Genomic DNA, 14,586 nt, shown 5'->3' with positions numbered 1-14,586 from the left:
CATTTTTTCCAGATGCCTTCACCCTACTCTGATTACACCCATGGTCTCCATCTCATCAGGTTTCGCTTCAGTCATTGTGGCAGTCTCAGTTAATACCCAAAAGCATGCTAATAATTGTCTCTCAAATGGTGTCTACTGGGCAGCAGCATTTGGGAATTTTCTGGTTTAAAATTTCAATGGTTGCTATTGGGAGGCACTCATGGGCTTTTGTCTCAAGCTCTAGTCTGCATGGGTATGGATAGCAGATACTTTTAAAATTACATCTGAGTGAGGGTCATAAGGGGTCAAAGGTACTGAGAGTATGGCTACTTTTTGTGATTTAGATATGGCTTGCTTTTGCTCAAGTCTTTACTTAAATACAGCTTTTTTGTGTGTAGTTTACAGATGGGAGCTAACAATATTCTCACTTGAGGAATATGCATCTTCTAAAATTTAAGTAAATATACACTGGGCTTCTTCTTTGGTGCTATGGGTGTATAATCACAGCAATTTATTCTTAGTTGCAGAAGATAAGATAAATTTTAGCCAAAATAAGTAGGCGAAGAGAGGCAACAAAGGGCCAGGTAGTTTATTTGAATACCACCCCCGGGTGATGTTCCCGCGGCCTGGGTACTACAAGCCAGAGAAGTCACACCCAGCAGGGCTGGCAGCAAGTTTTTAAAGAAGGCAGGGAGGGAGAGCAAAGGTGTACATTGGTATGAGGATTGGCTCATTTAGGGTACATGGGGGTCTCTCACTGGCCTTTAGCCAGGTGCTGCAAAGTTACCACTAATCCTTTAGCTTGGGGGAAGGGCTCTAGTTGGGAGGGTTATCGGATCAGGCTCTGGAATGTTGTCAGACAGGAACCTGTTGGTCTCTTCACCTCGTTTGGTGAGGCCTGAGCTTGTCCATCAGGCTCACCCCTTCCCCTGATGCCTGCAGCCTAACATTCCAGCCTTTTGGTCATACTGGGCGACGACTCGATCTGGCTACTTCCAGCTGACAAACGGCGTCGTGTGGGTTTGAGGCTGGTATTAGGCTGAAGGAGGGGGCTCAGTTGGAAGAGGTGTGTAACGGTGAAGTAACATCTGGTTGGTGGCGACCCGGGTCATCTGGGTTAGCCGCTGTTGGAGGAACCTGGGGACACAAGGGGCAACTAAGAGTAAAGCACAAACTGTTATTAAGGGGCCTAGTAGGGGCATTAGCCAGGCCATTATGGGTGACTGGAATTCTGGATTGAGTTTACATCTCAATGACTAGTATTAGGATTCAGTATAGATAAGACTGCATTATTGAAAGAATACTTTTCTCTAAAATCACCCTCATTTTTATTAGAAGTAGCCAGATTAAGAAAATAATTAACGGTTGGCTTAATTATTTGCATAAGTGCAGCAAGAAGAGCAATTGATTACATAGACGTTTTTAAATATGCTTTGCTGGAACTTTTTATAAGTAATTTCAGATTGGACTTTTAAAGGCTTCTTGAGGCGAGAAAGCCAAGCTAGACTTGCCCTCAGGTTGTGCCTGCAGTACCTGTACATTTGGGTTAATTCCTCCCTTCTCTGAGGTTCCTGCACCTGCCAGGCAATGACCTTCTTTACTCACCTGGTAAGGCTGCTGGGAACTCTGTAAGCAAGGTACCAGGCCAGTTCTTCTAAGGGGCTTTATTGGCTTTATAAAGTCAATCTTAGTTCCTTAAAACTGTCTGTTCATGTCTGAGTTTATACACATATCTCTCAGGTATGAAGTTCCAGTCAAAGCCTTGGTAATATAACCAGTGTTTTTAATTGGTCCTCTTACAAGGAAAGCAGATTCTTATTGAACTTGTGCAAATAAACATAGTGCCATGAAATATAAAAATAGTTACTGAGAGTTTTTAAATTCATAGTTACTGAGAGTTTTTAAATTCTGGAGGGATCAGGTAGAGAGAAAGATAAAGTTTCAATTCTGCTTATAAAGGCAGTCATTTACTAAACTGCTGTCAGCTTAAGAGAAAAAAAGCTTAAAACACTTTATCAACATTTGAAACAAAGAGCTACAAAATCATCTTCCTTAGTTTACTTAATCCTATATAACTAATACCTGTTTTGCTAAAATCTAGTTCTTTACTAGCTTAAGAGTAATAAAACAGTGACTATAAATAACAAAAGACTTATAAATGACAATGGCTAAGATTTGATGAAAATTTACTGTAAGACAGTCGACATAAGGAAATTCTGATATTTCTGTGACACAAAACATTCAGTAACAAAGTTTAGTATTATTCTTTTTGACAGTGCTTTCTAGGTAATTAAGCAGGTAATTATATATCAGATAAATAAGCTAAATTAGCCAAATATTTTCTTCAATGATACAAAGGTTTTCTGACATGTTCCAGGGGTGCTCTGGAAAATATCAGAGTTAACTAGAGGTAAAAGCACTTTTTGAATTTGATTTTGGGAAGCGGTTAAAAGTTTTAAGGCACTTGCTTAAATAGGATTATAGGTTGCCATGTAGCAATACTTATCCAATTAACTAGAATGACAACAAAGTACTTCAAAGGCAAATAAAGAAGGTTACAGTTGTTATCAAAGTTTAGCTTTTAGTCCTTTTAATATTAAGATCTCATTTTCTTAAAGACTCTGACAACTCACTGAGACTTTAAGCATAAGAAACTGTTTTGATAAAACAATTAGAAGAACTTTCTGCAATCTTTCAGTATTAAGAGCAGACTAACAGTTAAGAAAACTTTCTTTTTAATTGAAAACAAAGTTCTAATTTTGCTGTGTACTTGATACTGAGACTCATTTGCTTTAATTTCATATAGCATGACCATATTAAATTCTTCTACAAACTCTTTACAACTTTCTTTTTACATTTAGATCTTTCTAAATAAACAGCTGTACTTTAGAACAAAGTTACTTCTACTTCCTCTTATCAAAAGACATATTTTTTAGTATGCAGAAATTTTTTCCTTACTAGTTTAAGTAGTTTTGATTAGAACTTAAAACTATTATTTTAACCTTCAGTGAACACTGAAAAATAGACTACTGTAAACTTACACTAGCATTCTTCAGATTGATACATTTATGAACATATGTTATAATTTTTGGAAATGTGCTTTATAGCACAATTTCTTATTAGGCACAAAATATGTCTAGATAAGTTAGCAAACTTTAAGAATTTTGGTTACTACAAAAATTCTCAGGCTGTTTGCATATATATATATATATATATATATATATACTGTTATACATTAATACAGTATTATTAAAATATTTATTTACTAGGCTTGTTTACTAATTTTTAGCAACTATGCTAGATTACTTACAAAACCTTTACTGAATGTTAGACAAAGTCAAGCTTTTCTTTAAGCATCTTCTTGAAATGTTTAACAGGTAACATCACCTTAAATGACTTTAAGTAAACTTTGGCAGCTGATAACTATAAGGACATGCATGTCTCAGCCAAACCCAAATTAGCATTAATGCTTAACATTTTTTATTAGATTTTCTGGAAGTTTTAGAATGCCCAATTTTCACAAGCGGTTGTCTTTAAATCAATTTCATTAATACCATTCAGAGGTAGAAAGATATTTTCATTTACACACTTAGACACACAAACCTACAGACTGACACATAATGATAAGGTTCCCTCTGGCAGCCATCCGACATTGAAAACTGGCTACTCGTTAGAACAAAAAGTGGGCCACCAACCCTTCTGGGCTTCCACACTAAGATTGTTAGCTCTTCCCCTGATATCTTTAACCTGTAAAAGAGTGGTTGGATTAAATGTTCCCTCTGGCAGCCAGCGAACGTTAAAGGACGGCCACTCGGAGGTGCAGAAAACACGAAATTTTCCCTGACATCCGTGCTCAAATTGTGAGCTCTCTCCCTAACGTCTGAGAAAAATGGTCTGTCATGAGAGAGAAGGGGGTCGTCTGAGTCCGTCCCATTTCTTCTGTCAAAAAGACTAAGACAAACACGACAAACAACAAACAGGCACCTACAGAGAAGAGTCTGCCGCGGCCACGGAGGCAAAACTGAAAGTAAGTTGAGGGCCTGTCGGACTGCAGCGGCAGCCAACTTTCCTCACTGATGAGGACTTCATCCTCCAGATGGGGGCAAGGGACGTCTCCCAAGACCCCCGGTCGATGACCTGCCAGCACGTCTGTCTAAGTCAATGCTGACCCTGATACAGATTGGAGCTCCTACAGGCTTATACAGGCTTGTTTGTGAACAAAAACAGTGAGACACAGACAGACAAAGACAGATAGATAACTGTGTGCATTCACCAGCTGGCACAGGGCTCTCTGGGTCGGGGGTCCTGGGGGTCTCTGGGATCCCGGATGAGCCCCCAAATGTTGTGCCCAAAGTCGTGAATCCCAAGGAGATCACCAAGGAGCCAACACCGATGCAAAAGCAAGGAGACTTTATTCGAGCTAGCTCAAGCTCAATCTCATCTACACCAACACAGTGGCAAGATGCCAGAAAAAGAGCGCGCGTTTTCCCCAGAACAAAGGTTTTATGGGTTTCCAGGGTGGTTTGGGGAGGTGATGGCCGTGGCTCTGGCTGCTTGGCTGGGCCTGGGGATAGTTGGGGGGGTGATGAGTCGTGGCTTTGGTCAGTTGGCAGGGTCTAGGGGTGGTGGGTGTACTTCCTGACTGGAGAGAGACTAAGATCCAATTGGCTGAAATAGGATCTGGGAGCTTGCCCTTTCAGTTTCATTTTTATTTTCTTAATTACAGCTGGGAGGGCCTTTAAAACAGGAGAAAGTGGTACCTCAGGGGGTGGCCTGTATAGCAAATCAGCCAATCACCCTGCCTCCTCTTCTCCCTCAGCTCCTCTTCCACCATTTCTGGGGCTGAAGGCACTACTCTTTCCTCCTCCTTCCCCCACAGCCTCCTGAAACATGGCTTTTCCTGCTGTCTTTCCCTTCACCACTGCTAAGTAGTCTTCCAGGAGTGTGACCTGCTTTTCAGTAACTGTCTCTCTTTAACAGCATCCCATAGGTTATTGCCCAGCTCCTCCAAGTGATGTTGAAGTGTGTCTCTCTCCCGCCTACATCCCTCTCTCTCCTTGCTAACCCTCTCAATAATCTTTTCTCCTGTATAACATTTTTCACTATCTCAATGAAAAGATACCATGCAACACCAGCCTCTACATGGCCCCCTAAGGTCTCCAAACAGTCTTCCAACTCATGGAGTGCTAATTCTGCTGCTTCTGGTGTTTCCAACCTTCCCCAGTTCTGAGGAAGGCCCCACCCCTCTAAGAAGTACTCTACCCTAGATCAAGTCCCCACTAGGGGTTCCCAGCTTGGAAGTCCCTCATCTGGGGGGATAAAAACAGATGAAGTGGCACCTTCTGCCACTGCATCCACTAGGGCCTCCCCATCATCCACAGGGGCAGTCCTACCAAAGGTTGCACCCATTATGACAGATTTTGGGTTCAGAGTCACCCTTCTTACTGCTGCCAGATGTAAGTCTGGGGAGAGGAAGCCCTGGGCAAAATACCTGTAAGAACAGAAATCAAAGGGAGAAATAAAGTTTAAAACCCGTTTGTTGCTTACAAACTGCAGTTCAGGGCCCTCTTTCTCCTATGCTCCAGAAGAAGCAAGCAAGCAAACAAACAAGCAAGCAAGCCCCTCCCTTTAAACTCTCAGGTTCAGACAGACCCTGGGTTGCTCTGGTAATTACCCATTGATATGGAGATGAACTTCTCTCCACCCCTGAGGATATGCAAATGCACTAAAGACAGGCAAGATATTCCAGAAATGTTATAATTTTATCAACACAAAGGGAGAAATAAAGTTTAAAATCAATTTATTGCTTAAAAACTTCAATCCAGGTTCATCTCTCTCGTCTGCTCCTGAAGAAGTAAGCAAGCATGCACACTAGCCCCTACCTTTGAACTCCCAGGTTCAGACATGCCCTCAGTTGCCCAGGTAATTACCCATTGACATGGAGATGAATTTCTTTCCACTCCTGAGGATATGCAAATGCACTAGAGACTGGGGAGGTACTCTGGAAATGTTACAATTCTACCCACAATCTCTTAAACAGAAAAACAAATGTTTGTTTCAACCTTTTTCTCTTAGTCTAGATAATTATCAGGGGAATGCAAATTAAACTAGGTATCTCCTAACACCAGTTAGGATGGCCAACATCCAAAAGACTAGGGACAACAAATGCTGGTGCTAATGAGGAGAAAGGGGAACACTCCTACACTAATGGTGGAAATGTAAATTTCTTCAACCATTGTGGAAAGCATTTGACCCAGGAATTCCACCTCTTCTTTTTTTTTTTTTAGATAAGTATTTTTTATTGAAGGGTAGTTGACACACAGTATTACATTAGTTTCAGGTGTACAACACAGTGATTTAACATTTATATACATGATAATTCTAGGTACCAGCTATCACCATACCAAGCTGTTATAATATTTTGACTATATTCCTTATGCTATACATTACATCCCGGTTACTTATATATTTTACAATTGGAAGTGTATACTTTTTTTTTTTTTTTTTTTTGTGAGGGCATCTCTCATATTTATTGATCAAATGGTTGTTAACAACAATAAAATTCTGTATAGGGGGGTCAATGCTCAATGCACAATCATTAATCCACCCCAAGCCTAATTTTCATCAGTCTCCAATCTTCTGAAGCATAACGAACAAGTTCTTACATGGAGAACAAATTCTTACATAGTGAATAAGTTACATGGTGAATAGTACAAGGGCAGTCATCACAGAAACTTTCGGTTTTGATCATGCATTATGAACTATAAACAGTCAGTTCAAATATGAATATTCATTTGATTTTTATACTTGATTTATATGTGGATACCACACTTCTCTCTTTATTATTATTATTTTTAATAAAATGCTGAAGTGGTAGGTAGATACAAAATAAAGGTAGAAAACATAGTTTAGTGTTGTAAGAGAGCAAATGTAGATGATCAGGTGTGTGCCTGTAGATTATGTGTTAATCCAAGCTAGACAAGGGCAATAAAACATCCACATATGCAGAATATTTCTCTCAGAACAGGGGGGGGAGGTTCTAAGCCTCACCTCTGTTGATCCCCATTTTCTCACCTGATGGCCCCCCTGTGACTGTTCCTGTCTTAGGTTGTTCCTCCCTTGAGGAATCTTACCCATCTCTGCTAACCAGTCATCTTCCGGGGCCATACAGGGAAATGTAAAGTTGGTAAGTGAGAGAGAAGCCTTATTATTTGAAAAGGTTAGCTTTTTACTTCTTTGCAGATTTATTCCCTGTGGCTTCTATGCCCAGCATTTGTCTTGAGGTGTCTTTACCACTTGGAAGAATTATGATACTCAGTAAATTCGATATGAGGCACGAATTCTATTTAAGGGCTGTAATTAGGAAGGTAGAAGAAAAGCTATAGAAGTAGCAGGTGGAAGAAAACATGGAAAGATTGATTATTTCTTTGACATATCTTCTTGTAGAGTAACTTCAGCATGTATAGGTTTTAAACTACTAATTAAATTGCACACACACATTAATGTAATAGGAGTACAGTTACGTAACCAAAGCATACCTGTAATAACCAGCCATCTCCAGTGAAACCAAGAAAACCAGTTAGGCACCTTAGGCATTTGTGAAAACTTAACAATGATATGGTGGATATTGTCCAACTGAACTTGAACAGTCTGAGAGAAATCAGACAAATTAAAACAACCCATTCCTGGGGACTGTTCACATCCCATATGTTCTTTTAACAGTAAATAGTCTGTAGTTGTAAGATTTTGGAGCACTACAATTTGCACTTCTCCTAATTCTTGGTTGAGTTCCAACAGTATAGATCCAGTCAAATTTGTTATTTTACTGTATGCACAGGCCAGCTTAGATATCTCCTTCATTCCCATGGCAAGTCCAGGAACTGGTGGGATGGGTGCATCTACACCTGTAGCAGTACGTGGATCTTTGTTGGGGTTTTTTGATGATCATCTTCTGGCATGAGTCTTCCCGAGAGTGCTGATGTTGGAAGTTCTTTTTCATATCGTATCTTAGTTCATTTTCAGGGTAGCCAAATTAAGCTTTGATACTCTGTATAAACACAAACAGACCCTTTGCCTACACTTTTATATGCCCTTTATATCATTGTGTAGAACTCATTGGAGGTCACCACACAGGAACTGCTTTTCTTTTTTTTAATCATTAATCTACACTTAGATGACGAATATTTTGTTTACTAGGCTCTCCCCTATACCAGGTCTCCCCTATATACCCCTTTACAGTCACTGTCCATCAGTGTAGCAAAATGTTGTAGAATCACTACTTGTTTTCTCTGTGTTGTACAGCCCTCCCCTTTCTCCCCCCCCATGCATGCTAATCTTAATACCCCCTTTTTCTCCCCCTCCCTTATCCCTCCCTACCCACCCATCCTCCCCAGTCCCTTTCCCTTTGTTACCTGTTAGTCCATTCTCGAGTTCTGTGATTCTGCTGCTGTTTTGTTCCATCAGTTTTTCCTTTGTTCTTATACTCCACAGATGAGTGAAATCATTTGGTATTTCTCTTTCTCTGCTTGGCTTGTTTCACAGAGCAAAATACCCTCCAGCTCCATCCATGTTCCTGCAAATGGTACGATTTACCCTTTTCTTAGGGCTGAGTAGTATTCCATTGTGTATATGTACCACATCTTCTTTATCCATTCATCTATCCATGGACATTTAGGTTGCTTCCAATTCTTGGCTATTGTAAATAGTGCTGCAATAAACATAGGGGTGCATTGGTCTTTCTCATACTTGATTGCTGCATTCTTAGGGTAAATTCCTAGGAGTGCAATTCCTGGGTCAAATGGTAAGTCTATTTTGAACATTTTGATGTAGAGTACATACTGCTTTCCACAATGGTTGAACTAATTTACATCCCCACCAGCAGTGTAGGAGGGTTCCCCTTTCTCCACAGCCTCGCCAACATTTGTTGTTGTTTGTCTTTTGGATGGCAGCCATCCTTACTGGTGTGAGGTGATACCTCGTAGTTTTAATTTGCATTTCTCTGATAATTAGCAATGTGGAGCATCTTTTCATGTGTCTGTAGGCCATCTGTATTTCTTTTTTGGAGAATCATCTCTTCAGTTCCTCTGCCAATTTTTTAATTGGGTTATTTGTTTTTTGTTTGTTGAGGCATGTGAGCTCTTTATATATTCTGGATGTCAAGCCTTTATCGGATCTGTCATTTTCAAATATATTCTCCCATACTGTAGGGTTCCTTTTTGTTCTATTGATGGTGTCTTTCGCTGTATAGAAGCTTTTCAGCTTAATATAGTCCCACTTGTTCATTTTTGCTGTTGTTTTCCTTGCCCGGGGAGATATGTTCAAGAAGAGGTCACTCATGTTTATGTCTAAGAGGTTTTTGCCTATGTTTTTTTCCAAGAGTTTAATGGTTTCATGACTTACATTCAGGTCTTTGATCCATTTTGAGTTTACTTTTGTATATGGGGTTAGACAATGGTCCAGTTTCATTCTCCTACATGTAGCTGTCTAGTTTTGCCAGCACCATCTGTTGAAGAGACTGTCATTTTGCCATTGTATGTCCATGGCTCCTTTATCAAATATTAATTGACCATATATGTCTGGGTTAATGTCTGGATTCTCTAGTCTGTTCCATTGGTCTGTGCCTCTGTTCTTGTGCCAGTACCAAATTGTCTTGATTTCTATGGTTTTATAATAGAGCTTGAAGTTGGAGAGTGAGATACCCACTTCTTTATTCTTCTTTCTCAGGATTGCTTTGGCTATTCGGGGTCTTTGGTGGTTCCATATGAATTTTTGAATTATTTGTTCCAGTTCATTGAAGAATGTTGCTGGTAGTTTCATAAGGATTGAATCAAATCTGTATATTGCTTTGGGCAGGATGGCCATTTTGACGATATTAATTCTTCATAGCTATGAGCATGGAATGCGTTTCCATCTGTTAGTGTCCCCTTTAATTTCTCTTTAGAGTGACTTGTAGTTTTCAGAGTATAAGTCTTTCACTTCTTTGGTTAGGTTTATTCCTAAATATTTTATTTTTTTTTGATGCAATTGTGAATGGAGTTGTTTTCCTGATTTCTCTTTCTGTTGGTTCATTGTTAGTGTATAGGAAAGCCACAGATTTCTGTGTGTTGATTTTGTATCCTGCAACTTTGCTGTATTCCAATATCAGCTCTAGTAGTTTTTGGGTGGAGTCTTTAAGGTTTTTTATGTACAGTATCATGTCATCTGCAAATAGTGACAGTTTAACTTCTTCTTTACCAGTCTGGATTCCTTGTATTTTTTTGTTTTGTCTGATTGCCATGGCTAGGACCTCCAGTACTATGTTAAATAACAGTGGGGAGAGTGGGCATCCCTGTGTAGTTCCCGATCTCAGAGGAAAAGCTTTCAGTTTCTTGCTGTTCAATATAATGTTGGCTGTGGGTTTTTCATAAATGGCCTTTGTTATGTTGAGGTACTTGCCCTCTATTCCCATTTTGCTGAGAGTTTTTATCATGAATGGATGTTGAACTTTGTCAAATGCTTTTTCAGCATCTATGGAGATGATCATGTGGTTTTTGTCTTTCTTTTTGTTGATGTGGTAGATGATGTTGATGGACTTTCGAATGTTGTGCCATCCTTGCATCCCTGTGATGAATCCCACTTGGTCATGGTGTACGATCCTTTTGATGTATTTTTGAATTCGGTTTGCTAATATTTTGTTGACTATTTTTGCATCTACGTTCATCAGGGATATTGGTCTGTAGTTTTCTTTTTTGGTGGGGTCTTTGCCTTGTTTTGGTATTAGGGTGATGTTGGCTTCATAGAATGAGTTTGGGAGTATTCCCTCCTCTTCTATTTTTTGGAAAACTTTAAGGAGAATGGGTATTATGTCTTCCCTGTATGTCTGATAAAATTCTGAGGTAAATCCATCTGGCCCGGGGTTTTTGTTCTTTGGTAGTTTTTTTATTGCTGCTTCTATTTCATTGCTGGTAATTGGTCTGTCTAGATTTTCTGTTTCTTTCTGGGTCAGTCTTGAAAGGTTGTATTTTTCTAGGAAGTTGTGCATTTCTCCTAGGTTTCCCAGCTTGTTAGCATATAGGTTTTCGTAGTATTCTCTAATAATTCTTTGTTTTTCTGTGGGGTCCGTCCTGATTTTTCCTTTCTCGTCTCTGATACTGTTGATTTGTGTTGACTCTCTTTTCCTCTTAATAAGTCTGGCTAGAGGCTTGTCAATTTTGTTTATTTTCTCAAAGAACCAGCTCTTGGTTTCATTGATTTTTGCTATTGTTTTATTTTTCTCAATTTTATTTATTTCTTCTCTGATCTTTATTATGTCCCTCCTTCTGCTGATCTTAGGCCTCATTTGTTCTTCTTTTTCCAATTTCGATAATTGTGACATTAGACCTTTCATTTGGGATTGTTCTTCCCTTTTTAAATATGCTTGGATTGCTATATACTTTCCTCTTAAGACTGCTTTTGCTGTGTCCCACAGAAGTTGGTGCTTAATGCTGTTGTCGTTTGTTTCCATATATTGCTGGATCTCCATTTTGATTTGGTCATTGATCTGTTGATTATTTAAGAGCGTGTTGTTAAGCCTCCATGTGTTTGTGAGCCTTTTTGCTTTCTTTGTACAGTTTATTTCTAGTTTTATGCCTTTGTGGTCTGAAAAGTTGGTTGGTAGGATTTCAATCTTTTGGAATTTCCTGAGGCTCTTTTTGTGGCCTAGTATGTGGTCTATTCTGGAGAATGTTCCATGTGCACTTGAGAAGAATGTGTATCCTGTTGCTTTTGGATGTAGAGTTCTGTAGATGTCTATTAGGTCCAGCTGTTCTAGTGTGTTGTTCAGTGCCTCTGTGTCCTTACTTATTTTCTGTCTGGTGGATCTGTCCTTTGGAGTGAGTGGTGTGTTGAAGTCTCCTAGAATGAATGCATTGCATTCTATTTCCTCCTTTAGTTCTGTTAATATTTGTTTCAGGTATGTTGGTGCTCCTGTATTCGGTGCATATATATTTATAATGGTTATATCCTCTTGTTGGATGGAGCCCTTTATTATTATGTAATGTCCTTCTTTGTCTTTTGTTACTTTCTTTATTTTGAAGTCCGTTTTGTCTGATACTAGTATTGCAACACCTGCTTTTTTCTCTCTGTTGTTTGCATGAAATATCTTTTTCCATCCCTTGTCTAAGTCTGTGCATGTCTTTGTGTTTGAGGTGAGTCTCTTGTAAGCAGCATATGGATGGGTCTTGCTTTTTTATCCATTCTATTACCCTGTGTCTTTTGATTGGTGCATTCAGTCCATTTACATTTAGGGTGATTATTGAAAGGTATGAACTTATTGCCATTGCAGGCTTTAAGTTTGTGGTTACCAAAGGTTCAGGGTTTGGTTTTTTACTATCTTACTGTCTAACAACTCGCTTGTTGAGCCATTATAAACGTGGTCTTATGATTGTTTATTTCTCTCCCTTCTTACTCCTCCTCCTCCCTTCTTCATATGTTGTGTGTTTTGTTCTGTGCTCTTTGTAGGAGTGCTCCCATCTAGAGCATTCCCTGTAGGATGCCCTGTAGAGGTGGTTTGTGGGAGGCAAATTCCCTCAACTTTTGCTTGTCTGGGAATTGTTTAATCCCTCCTTCATATTTAAATGATATTCGTGCTGAATACAGAAGTCTTGGTTCGAGGCCCTTCTGTTTCATTGCATTAAGTATATCATGACATTTTCTTCTGGCCTGTAGGGTTTCTATTGAGAAGTCTGATGATAGCCTGATGTGTTTTTCTTTGTAGGTAACCTTTTTTTTCTCTCTGGCTGCCTTTAGTACTTTGTCCTTGTCTTTGATCTTTGCCATTTTAATTATTATGTGTCTTGGTGTTGCCCTCCTTGGATCCCTTGTCATGGGAGTTCTGTGTACCTCTGTGGTGTGAGAGGCCATTTCTTCCCCTAGTTTGGGGAAGTTTTCAGCAATTATTTCTTCAAAGACACTTTCTATCCCTTTTTCTCTCTCTTCTTCTTCTGGTATTCCTATAATGCAGATATTGTTCCTTTTTGATTGGTCACTCAGCTCTCTTAGAATTCTTTCATTCCTGGAGATCCTTTTATCTCTCTCTGCATCAGCTTCTCTGCATTCCTGTTCTCTGTTTTCTAGACCATTAATGGTCTCTTGCATTTCGTCCATTCTGTTTTGAAGTCCTTCCAGAGCTTGTTTTATTTCTGTATTCTCCTTCTTTAGTTCTTGCATATTTCTCTGCAAGTCCATCAGCATGGTTATGACTTTTGTTTTGAATTCTTTTTCAGGAAGACTGGCTAAATCTCTCTCCCCAGGTTCTTTCTCAGGGGAAGATGTAGCAGATGCCGAAGCTGTCTGGGTTAGTCTTGTCTGGATCATATTTTTTTGCCTTTTCATGTTGACAGGTGCTATTGACTGTCAGCTGGGAGGGCCAAACTTTTCACTTGCCACTGGCCTTTCTTTACTGGGACAACTGCGACCCCTAGTGGCTTGTGTTGGGTAATTGTGTGTAGGCGGGGTCTTTGTGTCTTGCCCTGCCGAAGTGTAGGAATTTTCCTTTCTGCCTTTCTGTGGGTGTGTTGTGCCTTAGGCTGTTTCTCTGCTTTCACAGCGCCGGGAGGGGTAATGGACTGCGGGGGTGCTGTTTGGCTGTTTACCTCCGTGAGGGGTCTCAGAGCTGTTGCCCAGGGGGTTAATGCGCCCAGTTTTCCCTGTAATTTCCAGCCACTGGGCTGTGACCTGTGTTGTTTCCGTCTAGCTGTTAAATCCCTGTCCCTTTAAGACTTTCAAAGAGCACTGGCTTTTCTTTGTCACAGGGGCATCAGCTTCGGCACCCGCTCAGAGGTCTTGCTGCCCTATTTCCCTCGTTTCCAGCCCTCCACGCATGCACTGTGTCTGCGTTCTGGTGCGGGTGGCTGGGGCTGGGTGTTTAGCAGTCCTGGGCTCCCTCTCCCTCCCTCCAGGAGCTCGCAGGAGGTGTGCTGGGGTCCTGCCAGCTGGGGCTTGTATCTTACCCCTTTCACCAGGCCCTGGGCTCTCGCACATGTCAATGTAGTCAGGCTGTTGTCCTGTGTCTTCTGGTCTCTCTTTTAGGATTAGTTGTATTGTATTTTCAAAAATATATGTTTTTGGGAAGAGATTCCCACTGTCCTACTCATGCCGCCATGTTAGCTCTGCCTCTGAATTCCACCTCTTCTTTATCCATTCATCAACTGATGGACACTTAGGTTGCTTCCATATCTTGGTTATTGTAAATAGTGCTGTGATAAACATAGGGGTGCATATATCTTTTTGATTCTGAGAAATTGTTTTCTTTGGATAAATTCCTAGGAGTGGAATTGCCAGGTCAAATGGTATTTCTACTTTTAGTTTTATGAAGAACCTCCATATTGCTTTCCACAATGGTTGAACTTATTTACATTCCCACCAACAGTGTAGAAGAAGTGGCACTTTCTGTCACCGCATCCAATGGGGCCTCTCCATCATCCACAGGAGCAGCTCCTGTGCCAGTGAAGAGGTATCTCTACATGACCCTCCTTACCCTGAAGTAACTCAGGGAGGCACAGACCCATGCAAGAGATTTTAATGGCTGTCTTTAGGTGGAGATCAGCAGCTGGTGGGTGAGGAAGCACCTTTTTAAGGAGTAGGGCTAGT

The 14,586-nt window shown here is 40.3% G+C and overlaps 1 protein-coding gene across 1 annotated transcript in view; it reads right to left on the bottom strand.

Moving 5' to 3' along the window:
* Positions 1-542: 542 nt before the first annotated feature.
* Positions 543-14,586, bottom strand: part of LOC108400704 (histone H2B type 1-L) — a 489,024-nt gene continuing 474,980 nt past the window's right edge. Inside the window, exon 7 of the transcript XR_012126218.1 lies at positions 543-1,116. The gene's annotated coding sequence lies outside the window, so the exon portion shown is untranslated. The remainder of the gene's footprint in view (positions 1,117-14,586) is intronic.

This window comes from Manis javanica, chromosome 16 (genome assembly GCF_040802235.1).
Source record: "Manis javanica isolate MJ-LG chromosome 16, MJ_LKY, whole genome shotgun sequence".
In the NCBI taxonomy this organism is placed as follows: domain Eukaryota; kingdom Metazoa; phylum Chordata; class Mammalia; order Pholidota; family Manidae; genus Manis; species Manis javanica.
This window is presented reverse-complemented; position numbering and strand designations above follow the sequence as displayed.